Consider the following 14,812-nt stretch of genomic DNA (forward strand, 5'->3'; position numbering starts at 1 on the left):
CACGTTCAATCGTTTAATGGAGAAATATTTAGACCCTACCGCAAGTTCATTGGAGTGTTCTTTGATGATATCATCATTTACTCGAAGCCTTGGAGCAACACAAGAAACATCTTCATGTGAATTTTCAAGCATTGAGGGAAAACAAGCTTTTTATCAATCAAAAGAAGCGAATTTATCCTTCAAGAGATTCAATACTTAGGTCATATTATCTCTCAAGATGATATCCGTATGGATCCATAAAAGTTGGAGGTAATAAAAGCATGGCCTAACTCAAGGAATCTACATGATCCATAGAAAATTCTCTCAAATAGCAGGACCATTATATGACTGAACAAAAAGAACGTTAAGTACTCATGGATTGCTAAGAAGCAAAATGCTTTTGACAAGCTCAAAGAGAAGCTTGCCTCCCAACCAGTCCTTATGCTTCCAGATCTCTCAAAGCTATCCGAGGTCCAATGTGATGCTTGTGGTGATTGCCTTGGAGTAGTCTTGCTTCAAGAAGGACATGCCATAGCATATGAGAGCCGAAGGCTCAATACTAATGAACGAGTCTTGGGCATATACGAAAAAGAGCTTTTAGTTGTTCTACATGCCCTAGATACATGGAAGCACTATCTATTAGGGACTCGATTTATTTTATGAACAGACCACCAAAGTCTCAAGTACTTCGTGACGCAAACCAAGCTTTTCGACAAACAAATGAGGTGGGAAAATTTTCTTTTGCAATTTTATTTTCATATTTCTTACATTGCTGGTAAGCACAATCAAGTGGCCGATGTACTTTCACAACGACCAAAAGTTAATGCGGTGTCTATAGCAACTCACAATGATCTATCTTCTATGATAGATGAGTATGCTACTGACCTCGACTTTAAAGACATAATTTTAGCTCTTGCATTGGGGAAGAAAGAAGAACCTATGTGTTACCCACTCCCTTCGTGACAAAGTCATGTATGAATCCCATACTCCTCCCTATGCGGGGCATAGAGGCATTCAACCTAGTCTTCGAGGAGTAGAGACGTACTTCTATTGGCCTACCATGAAAGTGGACATACAAGAGTATGTTTCAAAATGTGTGGTATGCCAAAAGACTAAGTATAATAGAGGAAAGCAACCTCGATTACTCCAACTATTTCCAATCCCTAATTCACCATGGGAGAGTATATCCATGGATTTTTTCTTTGGATTACCTAAGTCTATCCATGGGAATACGAAAATATGGAATATAGTTGACATGTTTAGGAAGCAAACACACTTTATTCCTATCAAAAAGACTATTAAGGCACACCAAATGGCAACCCTCTTTATATCATCGATTTTCAAACACCATGGATTGCCAACATCCATCGTGTCAGATAGAGATTCTAGAATGACTAGTGGTTTTTGGAAAGGGCTGTTTGAAAATCTAGGTACAAGATTGGATCTCTCTTCGGCCTATCATCCACAAACGGATGGCCAAAGTGAGATAGCCAATCTTACGATACTCTATCTACTAAAGACTTATGTTACAGAAGTAGATCAACGCTAACAATGGAAAAAGTACTTACCCCTTGTAGAGTATGCGTATAATAATACTGTCCATACTTCTACAAAAAAAGCACCTTTTGAAATCATAGAGGAAAGACCCAAAAGTCCCTTGCTACTTAAAGTACATGGGAAGATCTTCGCTGCTGATGAGTATAGTCGTGACCTACAAGAAATTTTTCAAAAGATTAAGGAGGCTATATCCATCTCTCAAGAAAGGCAAAAGTATGTTGCTGACAAGCACAGAAGGGCTTTAATGTTTAAAGAAAATGATTGGGTCTTACTTAAGTTTCCCAAGGCTCGATTGAGGCAAACGATGAGCAAAAATCCTACGGTCCATCAAAAGTATTATGCTAAAGGGTACTAGCAAAAAGATACTATGGTGCTTTTCAAATCTTGAAGCCAATCAATGAGATGGATTATCAACTCAAGCTGCCCAACCATTGGCTCATACACAATGCTTTTCATGTGAGCCTACTTAAGCCTTACAAAGGAGAGCCACCAAGTGAACCAATTATTGAAGACCCTCCCCAAATGGAAGACCAAGAAGAGGTGCTACAACCCAAAGCTATCGTTTGGAATGAAGAGAAGGTACTACGACATGGTAAGATTATCCGATGATATCTTATTAAGTTCAAAAATTATCCTTTTGAAGATGTTAGATGGACGCAAGGAATACAACTTAAGGATAGTATGAACCTTGTCAATGCTTACAATGCTACATTAGAGTAAGTAAATGTACATGTTTCTTGTAAATGACCAATGTTTTTGTCTTATAAGACCAATTCTCTTTTTACTGTGTACAAATTTAAGTAGTATGCATGCTTAGAATCATGTTTGTGATGACAATGTCTCTCAAACACCAAGTAGATATGTCACTCTACTTGCGAGAATCAAATGGACTAAAGAGCAGACATGCTTGCAGCAGCTAAGTCTCCCAAGCACCAAATGGATTAGTCATCCATCTTGGAATGATGTCGTAGGGTAAAAAGGGATCCTCTACCCGCTAAGAAACATTGGCTAATGACTAAGGCTTTATCTCTTCTATCTCATAGTCGAGGACAACTATGATTTCAAGAGAGAGGTAATGTCATAAATCTAATATCTAACCTACCCAAATGATTTTCTCATATTAAACTGATCATTTAATGTGGGAGAATAAACGGGAACAAGGGTTAGAATATAGACAAGTGCTTACAAATCTATCTCAACACGAGCCAATGGTAAAGGGGTCCAAAGGAGATCTGTACACCTTGAAATCTATACAAAATCTTATTTTGATGAGAAGTTATATTCAATTCATGAAAATTTTATTAAAAGTGCACTAAATTTCTATGATTTTTTCATCTTAAAACTTATCATCATAGTCTTAATTTGGTATTGATTTTGGCAAAAGTAAAATTTGGCTATGTTCTTCACCTCATAACTAACCTAAGGTATAAATGTGACCTATAATTTATTTTTTACTAGATTCACCAAATAATTATGACAAGTTGCTAGAAAAACACGACAATTGAGTGTCCGATTACATAACAATGTTAATACAAAAATTGCAAGGGGTAAATCAGGCTCCATACTTAACAATGGCACGTGCATTAGATGTAACCAACAAGCTGAGACCATATCCCACCTCATTTGGGAATTTTTGGCAATTAGGAGCTTCACTGGAAGAGTGTGCAAATGGATCTTTTTCAGCTAGGCATCCCCTTCTTTAAAAGAGACCTAGCATTATGATCCAAATGCTTGGTCAATGAAGATGTGATGAGAGAAATTTGTATTATTAGAGCTGTTGCCTTGAAAGTCATATGGGTCTCTAGGAACGAATACATGTTCCAAAAAAAGAACTGAGTTTTGCATGTAGAATCAGTGTTGTAAACTTCTAGCTGGTTTCTCTTAAGCGTAGGAGGGAACAACTTGTCCAAAAGAATAAGATATGACATCCATGGGTATCTAGGGAGGCTGAAGGAAGTTTTGCATCATGAAGTAAGGGGAGGTGTACGCATCTAGTAACTTGGGGCTTCGTGCCCATTGCTCTAACCTCTTTGTATACATTGGACGACCCCTATATAAAGGATATGTCAGGGTTTGATATATTTTTCTCAATCAATGCAATTCAAGCTCATATGAGCATTTATATTAAAAAAATCCAAGTCTTGATTTACTCATTTGTGAGGTGTTTTAAGAAGATTATTACCATATGACTTAGCAGATTAAACTTGCATATAATTATTCATTAACCTAAAATATCAAAGTTTTAAAAACTCGTACTAATGTCTCTACTTTCATGCGTACATACTCCATCATGATGAATCTAACAAAGACAATAAAGCATAAGGTTTCAAGAATTGGATATCTTGTTTTGAAGTAGAATATGCCCAAAAAATGTTAGCTTGCACAACTTGGTGGCTAATCAACAATGTAGAAGAGTCACAAACTTCTTTTTTTTTTTTTGCACAACTCACAACAATGAGTGATGTTATATTAAACATATCAACAGATTACAAGACCATCCCTGTTCACAATCCAAGCCAACGCATCCACAAGACCACAAACATACAAGAGAGATTTCAAAGAACAACAAAAACAGAGCCATGGACTTGGTCTAGCTTTAACTTATCAAGACAACTTTGATGGCCCAATACCATTTGTCCAAGGTCCTTTCTTTTCCCAAATGAGATAATCAATTCCCTATTTTCTTTCACGATCTCCGAGAAGCTGGGACAAGAGAGATAATTCTCTAAGATCTGACAACAACCTGGCCTTCGATACTTGCTTAAAATAGCAAAATCTAATAATTTGTACCCTCTTGTTCCTGTTTTAGCAAATGAGGCAACAAAAATTTGGGATGGAGTATGTAGTGCACATTTTGGAAAATAGCTCATTAGAGAGAATTAAGCAAGATGCCAACACAAGCTTGGAGTGAAAGTAAAGGTACGAATTTAGGATTGCACTTTGCATGAGGGTAAAACGTCAAAAGCAAAAAAAAATTCTTTCGCATGCAAGTGGCAACTCTCTCTCTCTCTCTCTCTCTCTCTCTACGTGGGCTAAAGTGATAACTCCCCATGGTAGAAGGGCTAGAAGAAGGGACGATGATGTTGTTGAATATTGTGATGAGAATAACGATGCTGACAATGATGTTGGGAAGGAGCCATGAATTTTGAAAGGCCAGTGAATTGAACCTGGAGGGGCAAAGGGGAGGTCTTAACGCATAGAGGCGGGGATGGAGAAGGTGGGCAAGGTGCAGGGGAGGAGACGTGCAGATCAAAGGAGATGGGCGACGGGGGGGGTAGGCAAGGTGCAAGCGAGGCGCATATGGCGCAGGGCATACGCTGCAGATGATGGAGGAGTGGTGGCAAGGGGAATCTTCTCACTAATGATTTTTTATAAAAGCTAGAGTTTGAAGGTCATTAATAATAATACTCCTAGGTTCTAGAGTTTGGAGCCATGTTGAGGCTTGCCCTTGAAATTCATTCCAAATCCCTCTTATAATGTGTAAAAATCATAAACTCTTTTAGCTCTAAGTACTTTATGAAAGCTTGCTAGGTGATCAAAAGGATCTTCCACACAAGCACGGGGGATCTCCGTCCCCTCATGAGGCTTGGTGGGGTGATTGGTGGAGAAAAGGGCACAATAAATCCTACTTCTTGCTTTTAGCCCACTAGTGAATTTGTTGCTTCAAGGATGCTCTTTGAATTTCTAAAATGGTACTATCTTTAGCTTGTAAAAGTTGTATAAAGCACTCACTTTTGAAAAGTGCCTTTATGTTGTGCTCTTATAACCTTGCATATGCATTTTCATGCAAATTCAAACGCCACTCTCCACTATATCTTTCATGGGCATGCGCTCATGGGATCCACCCTCTCACCTCCATGATTTGGGGATCCCCCTCCTCACCTCCATGGATTGTGTAATGGAAATGGCCTATGAACTTTGAGAATAGAGGAATTAAGAGAATTAGAGTGAGCATTTTTGTGAGACTACTTGGAGAACATAGAGGGTGATCTTAATTAGAGGTAGAAACATAACCATAATACTTAATTAACTTGGCATGAACAATAATTTTTCAAGAGAGAGAGTTCAGAGAACTTGATAACAGTTGAGGATGAGATTTTACTTGGAGTCAGGTCCCCCCTCCAAAAGGATTTTGTATAATAGATTCTTCCATAAGAGAGAAATGGTACAATACAATATTTGTGTTCCTTGTGACCTAGGTGATGCTATGAAGATGAAAATATTCATGCATCACAAGCATACCATAAAATTTGTAAAAGCATTAACCATCCCAGGCCTCTCCCAAGGCCTCAAACACCTTTGAAGGTGGAGAGAGCTAGCCGGGAATGCGGGTAGGGAAGAGGAAGAAGAATCATTCATAGGAGAAATAAATAGTTCCTCACTTATCATCACTCCTCTTTCTTAGCATAGCATAATAGCATAGTAATGAAGATGAAGAAGATGGCAAGCTTAAGCAATGAAGCATGGCCATTCATAGGACAAAGAAATAGTGCCTCACTTATCATCACTCCTCTTGCTTAGCATAGTAATGAAGATGAAGAAGATGGCAAGCTTAAGCACTGAAGCATGGCTCTTCATTGGATTTTCATTCCATAGCCAAGAGTGTTGTTGTAGACTCTCAACTTCTCAACAAGCGTTGAGAAGGAAATGGAGCTTTTTCACTTTGCACTTCACACAATGAGAGAGAGAGAGAGAGAGAGAGAGAGAGAGAGTGGGAGAGTATACCCCCTCTCATGCTTGGTCCACCTTCCTCTCTCTCTCTCTCTCTCTCTCTCTCTCTCTCTCTCTCTCTCTCTCTCTCTCTCTCTTATTATTTAATTATATCATTTGGACATGTGTCCTCTTTTTCCTCTTTGAGAGAAAGAGCTTAATTATTTATTTTTATGCATCTAAATTCTCATTGGACCACTTTAAAGCCTATCCAATAGGTTTCAAGCACATCATGAGGGCCAAATGGGAAGGATTTTGACATGTGTCTTTTATGCTTCTTAAGAGATCATGTTTGAATTGAACACTTCAAGAGCCATTTAAGCATGAAAATAGTTTATACCTCTTGAAAGATCATGTTTGAATTGAACAATTCAAGCACCTTAGTCATTTAAGCATGAGAAGCACCTCAAGCTTGGGCAAGGTTCCCACAAACACCTTAAGCATCTTAGTCAGCAAAAGCACGAAAAGCACCTCATGCTTGGGTAGGATTTCCACCTCAAGGTTAGCCCTAGCTTGCCTAAGATCAAAAGACTTTTTACACTAACTTTTGGAGTTCTTTAATGAAGCTAACCCTAAGGTATTTAAGATCCATGAGGTAGCACTTCTCTTGAATATATCATCTTTCATTTGGACCCCTTTAACCTTGGCCCGTGTTGAGACAGATCCATAAGCACATGTCTATATTCTAACCCTTGTTCCCGTTTATTCTCCCACATTAAATGATTAGTTTAATATGAGAAAATCATTTGGATTGGTTAGATATTAGGTTTTATGACATTACCTCTGTCTTGAAATCATAGTCGTCCTCGACTATGAGGTAGAAGAGATAAAGTCTTAGTCATTAGTCTACGTTTCTTAGCGGGTAGAGGATCCCTTTTGACCCTATGACATCATTTTAGAATGGATGACTAGTCCATTTGGTGTTTGGGAGACTTAGCTTCCGTAAGCATGTCTGCTTTTACTCCATTTCATTCTCCCAAAGTAGAGCGACAAATTCTACTTGGTGTTTGAGAGACGTCGTCATCACAAACATGATTCTAAGCATGCATATTATTTAAATTTGTGCACAATAAAAAGAGAATTAGTCTTATAAGACAAAAACATTGGTCATGTAAAAGAAACATGTACATTTGCTTACTCTAATGGGGCATTGTAAGCATTGACAAGGTTCATACTATCCTTAAGTTGTATTCCTTGCATCCATTTAGCATGTTCAAATGGATTGTTTCTTAAATTTAATAAGATACCGTCAGATAATCTTACTACGTCTTAGTACCTTGTCTTCATGTTGAAGAACCAATTTGAGGTGCAACACCTCTTCTTGATCTTTGATCTCTGTCGGGTCCTCAATTATTGGTTCTTTTGGTGGCTTGCCTTTGTAAGGCTTGAGTAGGCTCACATTAAAAACATTGTAAATGAGCCAATGGTTGGGCAACTTGAGTTGATAGGTCATCTTGTTGATTGGTTTTAAGATTTGTAAAGGACCATAGTATCTTTTTGCTAGTTTAGCATCATACTTTTGATATCCCATAGGATTTTTACTCGTCATTTGCCTCAATTAAGCCTTGGGAAACTTAAGTAAGACCCAATCATTTTCTTTAAACGTTAAGGCCCTTCTGTGCTTGTTAGAAGTAGCTTTTTGCCTTTGTTGAGAGATGGATATAGCCTCCTTAATCTTTTGAAAATATTCTTGTAGGTCACAGTTATACTCATCAGCAACGAAGATCTTCCCATGTACTTTAAGTAGTAGCAAGGGACTTTTAGGTCTTCTCTCTCTATGATCTCAAAAGGTGTTTTTTCTGTAGTAGTATGAACAATATTATTGTACGCATACTCTACAAGGGGTAAGTACTTCTCCCATTGTGAGTGTTGATCTACTTCTATAACATAAGTCTTTACTAGATCGAGTATCGTAAGATTGGCTATCTCACTTTGGCCATCCGTTTGTGGGTGATAGGTCGAATAGAAATTCAATCTTGTGCCTAGATTTTCAAAGAGACCTTTCCAGAAATTACTAGTCATTCTAGGATCTCTATCTGACACGATGGATGTTGGCAATCCATGGTGTTTGAAAATCTGAGATATGAAGAGGGTTGTCATTTGGTGTGCCTTAATAGTCTTTTTGATAGGAATAAAGTGTGCTTGCTTGCTAAACATGTCGACTATTGCCCATATTCCCGTATTCCCATGACTAGACTTGGGTAATCCAAAGATAAAATCCATGGATATACTCTCCCATGTTGAATTAGGGATTGGCAATGGTTGGAGTAATCTAGGTTTCTTCCCTCTATCATACTTAGTCTTTTGGCATACCACACATTTTGAAACATACTCTTGTATGTTCACTTTCATGGTAGGCCAATAGAAGTACGTCTCTACTCCTTGAAGAGTAGGTTGAATTCCTCTATGCCCCGCATAGGGAGGAGCATAGGATTCATACATGACTTTATCACGAAGGGAGTGGGTAACACATAGCCTATTGCCATGGGGAAGATAACCATCCTACAAGGTGAATGGTTCTTCTTTCTTCCCCAATGCAAGGGCTGACATTATGTCTTTAAATTCAGGGTCAATAGCATACTCATCTATCATAGAAGATAGGTCATTGTGAGTTTCTATAGACACCGCATTCTTGGTCGTCGTGAAAGTAGATCGGCCACTTGATTGTGCTCACATTGCTTACTAGCAATGTGAGCAATATGAAAATAAAATTGCGAAAGAAAATTTACCCACCTCATTTGTTTGTCACAAAGCTTGGTTTGCATCATGAAGTACTTGAGACTTTGGTGGTCCATTCACAAAATAAATGGAGTCCCCAAAAGATAATGCTTCCATGTGTCCGGTGCATGTAGAACAACTAAAAGCTCTTTTTCATATATGCCCAAGACCCGTTCATCGACATTGAGCCTTCGGCTCTCATATGGTATGGCATGCCCTTCTTGAAGAAAAACTACTCCAAGGCAATCACCACAAGCATCACATTGGACCTCAAATGGCTTTGAGAGATCCGGAAGCATAAGGACATGTTGGGAGGTAAGCTTGTCAAAAGAATTTTGTTCTTTAGCAGTCCATGAGTACTTAACGTTCTTCTTTGTTAAGTCATGCAATGGTCCTGATATTTGAGAGAATTTTTCTATGAAGCGTCTATAGTATGCACACATACCAATAAAGCTTCTTAGCTCATGTAGATTCCTTGGATTAGGCCATGCTTTTATTTCCTCCAACTTTGATGGATCCGTACAGATACCATCTTGAGAGATAATGTGACCTAAGTATTGTATCTCCTGAAGGAAAAATTCGCTCTTCTTTTGATTGATAAAAATCTTGTTCTCCCTCAAATCTTGAAAAGTTACTTGGACATGGTGCTCCTCCAAGGACTTGGAGTAGATGATGATATCATCAAAGAAAACTCCAGTGAACTTGCAATAGGATATAAATATTTTCTCCATCAAAAGATTGAATGTGGTTGGTGCATTAGTCAAGCCAAAAGGCATGACTAGATATTCATAAAGACCGAACTTTGTATGAAACGAGGTCTTTACAATATCTTCATTCACTATCCTTATTTGATGATAGCCACTTTTAAGGTCAATCCTACTATAAGTAGGTTGAACCTTGTGTCTTATCAAACAGATCTTTACCTGTGGTACATGAAATCTGTTTTTGATAAAGTGATACGGTTTAGTGCTCGATAGTCCACAGACATGCGGTATGTGTCATCTTTCTTTTGCACTAAAAGGACTAGAGAACAAAAAGAAGAGGAGCTAGGCCTCACCATCCCTTTGTCTACCAATTATTGTACTTGCCTCATGATCTCCTCTTGTTGAGCTTGGGAAACTCGATAAGGAGGCTTGTTAGGAGGTGAGCTTCCTGGTAGGAGGTCAATTCAATGGTCATCATCCCCTCGTTTTGGATGTAAGTCCATAGGGATATCATCGATCAAAACATCTTGGAATCCATTTAGAATAATAGACAAGTCTAACTCTTCTTGACTCCTACCATTTTCATTTGATAAAACATGAAAATCGTTTATGCCTCTTGAGAGATCATGTCTAAATTGAACACTTCAAGAACCTTAGTCATTTAAGCATGAGAAGCACCTCAAGCTTGGTCAAGGTTCCCACAAACACCTTAAGCACCTTAGTCAACAAGCACGACAAGCAACTCATGCTTGGGTAGGATTCCCACCTCAAGGTCAGCCCTAGATTTGCCTAAGGTCAAAGGACTTTTTAACACTAACTTTTGGAGGTCTTTAATGAAGCTAACCCCAAGGTCTTTAAGCTCCATTAGGTAGCATTTCTCTTTAACATACCGTCTCTCATTTGGACCCTTTTAACCTTGGCCCCGTGTTGAGACAGATCCATAAACACATATCTATATTCTAACCCTTGTTCTCGTTTATTCTCCCACATTAAATTATCATTTTGATATGAAAAAATCATTTGGACTGGTTAGATATTAGATTTTATGACAGATTGAACCCACAACCGGGGCATTGCAAGGCATTTGCACTAACCACATTGCATACGTCTTCACAAAATGTGGTTGACTTTGTCGGTTTATGGCATGCAAACATGTCATAAGACAAGAGTAATCTCCGATACTTGATATTGCTTTCATTACTTCCATCATAAAATCTATGGTGCCCGATTGATGTTGGGGCCTTAGATAGATGAGCCCTTGATCCGGTCTTCACATGTTTGTGTGAATTATAGTTAAGGAAAAGGCCACCCCTCACACTAGTTCTTGATTTTAGCTCGATAGTGAGTCATTGGTAATTGAAAATTCATATTAGAATTCCTAACAATGGATGTGGGTTTGTTCTAGTTGGCCCCTTTGCCACTTCTTAGAAGTATGGTTGTCAATGAGAGCATTTGCTTTTGTTAACATATCTTTTTGCCTACTTCTTAGAAATATGATTTTCCTCGACAACATGAGCTTTGGTTTGCATATCTTACAATAATAGGCAAGATAAAAATCCTTTTGTCAAGCCTTGAGTCTTAAATGAAACCTCTAATTTAAAAGGGATCTATGGTTGAAAATATGTTTTGTGTTGAAAAATATATCAATCCTTTCTCCTACGGACTTAAATATGAATTATGTGTCAAGTGATAATTTTTTCTTGAACTAGGTGTGATGATTTTCTAAAACTATGCATAAACTCTATGTGAATTATATTAGCGAGTGGGGCAAAAGGAATGTTATAATGGATACAACCTTTTTCCACATGTGATTATAGGTATACTTGTGTAGTGATAGATGAACTCAAGATGATCTCAAGTTCAAGCCCCCTCTAGCCCATGTTTCCTGTCCCCAGGGAGTTGGAAGGCCTAGAATGGTTGATGGTTTGGATCATTAATCATCTCTAGCCAAGGGTTGTTATTTCATGCTATGGATTGCAAGGAGATGACTTCCGCCATTGTCACCTTTGAAAGAAAGGTAAAGACAAGAAGCAGGAAGAAGGCAAGACTAAAGAAACCAGTGTGAAGATTGAAGATATTAACACTGTTTCTATTGAATATTCTGATGGAGATATTTATCTCACATCCATCATAGATTTTGCAGTTTTGTTGACTCTAATAACTATATTTTACAAGATTGAGTTCTTGACTCAGGTGCATCTTTTCATGTGCCTCCTCACAGGGAGTGGTTCAGTGCTTATGATGTAGCCCATAAAGGTCGTGTTTGTCTTGGCAATGATTTCCCTTGTGAAGGGGATCGGGGAGCACCACAGACGGAGAGTGAGAGAGAGAGAAGGAGACACACACGATGAGGGTGGGGAGACTGTGAAGTGGCAGCTCCCCCTATACAGTATACTCACTATAAGTATAGGGTAACAGTGGGCGGGCGTCCATGATCTGGGCGACCGGTCAAGGCACATAGGCCTTAACCCCAACAACCTCCCACTTAAAGTCCAATGTGCCTTTAAGCAAGATCTACTAGTGTACAACTAATAGAAGGTGAGATATGCTCTCAACCTATGCCCATTGACTCTCGATGAGCTAGTGCATCCGGCTCTACTGATAGACAAACATCCCGCTGCGGAAGCCACACAGAGCTAGCTCCAAGCTCTGCAAATAGTCTACAAGAGCTCATGCACTCCTGCAAGTATCGGTCCAATACCTGCAAACCTTCCCTATGCTCTATGCCGAGATCAGTCATCGAACAACTAATCAACCCTGCTGCAAATGCTCCCACTACAGCTGCTATGTCGGGCCTCGAGATCAGCATCTCGTACATGAGGACACCGAACGTTGATGCAACCCTGGCAACCTCTGCCACCTCCAACTCGAATGTCAAGCTCTCCTCCGCCGAGCACTTCTCTAACGAGCTCCACTGAGCTCAAAAGCTCCTCTCACCAAGGAAGCCGCAACCGCCTCCTCGACCAAGCTTGACCACACCAAGCTCCTTCCGCACCTAAGCTCTAATACCAATTGAAGGGGATCGGGGAGCACCACAGACGGAGAGTGAGAGAGAGAGAAGGAGACACACACGATGAGGGTGGGGAGACTGTGAAGTGGCAGCTCCCCCTATACAGTATACTCACTATAAGTATAGGGTAACAGTGGGCGGGCGTCCATGATCTGGGCGACCGGTCAAGGCACATAGTCCTTAACCCCAACAACACCTTGCGACATAGTTGGTGTGAGTGATGTGCAATTGCAGCTTCAAAATGGCTCTTCACTCATGCTAAAGAATGTGAAACATGTACCAAATCTTACCAAGAGCTTGATTAGTACATGACACTTGGATGATGTAGGATATTGTTACCATACATATGTGGTAGTGATGTGTTTGAACACACTTAGGAACACAGTGGCATTTTTTCCCTCATTAGAAGTTTTTCCCCTTGTGCATTGTATATACGCCTATCCTCTAGGGCCATTTGATTTTTTCCATTGTGCACTAAGAAATATAAACTCTCTGTTGCGTGCCTTGAGATTATTTGTCTTCTCCAAGCTGTGTGTGTTTCCCTGCAACCCTATTTCCAACAATTTGGTATCATTCAGAGCACTAGGTTGCATCCTCGCGGGCATAGTCGCCAGCATCGCCAACACATGCCTGCTCACTTTCTCCAATTTTAGTGAGCTTTGGTGAGTGTCAAAACAGGTTGACAAATAGTTCGGGTAGGCTCACAGAGCTGAATCAACTCACAAAGTACAAATGATTCCCATGCATACTTGGAGAAATTAGCAATGAAACTCACAACGTACAAATGATTCCCAAAAGAAGGTGTGAGAATTGAACCACAAACATCACCGCATATAAGTTGCAATTTGTGAGTAGCCCGCATAAAACCATGCTGTGGAAACTAAAAATGCTACATTTTTCCCAAAATATAGACTTTACATAGATGTGTCAATGGTGCCTCGAGGGGACTACAAAGTGATGTTTAATAGAAATTTTCACTATAAAAAAACCTCCACAAAAGGACATAATAACGTGCACAACACTACCAATATCGGAAATGGAGATTGAAATGAGCCCCAATCAAAATCACCGCAATTGGAGAACTTGAGTCAAGCGGTTGATGATGACATTGTTCTAGGTGCTAAAACTTATTCAATTATAAATTGTTGCAAATATGGTTGCAAGAATGTACACTAAGATAGAGAAGATGAAAGAGACGTAAGAGAACACACCACACAAAATAGTATTACTAAGTGTGCCAATACGAAGATAAGGTTCCGCCTACACAGATGGGCGTATATACGAGCTGAGGAAAAGAACTAAAGAGGAAACAAACTACTCCTTTGGTCATAAGTGTGTTCACATGTATCACTACCATAGTATGGCAACACGCCTCTCTCCCTATATTTATTTCTTTTTCCACCTCTCTCTCCCTCTCTGTTTCTCAATCCCTATCTCTCTATCTTGCTATCTTACTCATGCACCTCTCTATATGAATATATATATATCTCTCTCTCTCTCTCTCTCTCTCTCTCTCTCTATCTCTCTCTCTCTTGCTCTCTTCAGCTCTCTACCTCTACCTCTCTTTGTTTCTCAATCCCTCTCTCTCTCCACATATATCTCCACCTCTCTATCTCTCAAGCTAATCTCTCACTCTACCGTTCTCCATTTCTCAATTTCTCTCTATCTCTCCCCCTAACTCTATTGTTTTTCACCTCTCTACATCTACCTCTACTTGTACCTCTCTACCTTTATTCCTTTGCTTCTGTTCACCTCTCTACCTCCACCTTTACTTGCACCTCTCTATCTCTCTCCATATCTCAATCCCTCTCTCTAATCTCTCTCTCTCTCTCTCTCTCTCTCTCTCTCTCTCTCTTCACCTCTTATCGCTTTTTTCACATCTACCGCCACCTCCACCTCTCAATCTCTCTCTCTACTCTTTACTCCTCTTTCTATCTATATTCTTCTGCACACAAATATCAAAACAAAGAAGGAGAACTTCCAAAGCATACAACATAGGAAGTATTATTATTGAGTGTGCCAATAAAAAGATAATCCTTGCTCTAGAGTAATACGTGTATATAAAAGCATAAGGAAGAAAACCTCCTAAAGAGGTAAAAAGTGCAACAACCATCCTAAGTGCATTGATACACAT

Source organism: Adiantum capillus-veneris, chromosome 19, assembly GCF_014529385.1.
Source record: "Adiantum capillus-veneris isolate H3 chromosome 19, ASM1452938v2, whole genome shotgun sequence".
NCBI lineage: Eukaryota > Viridiplantae > Streptophyta > Polypodiopsida > Polypodiales > Pteridaceae > Adiantum > Adiantum capillus-veneris.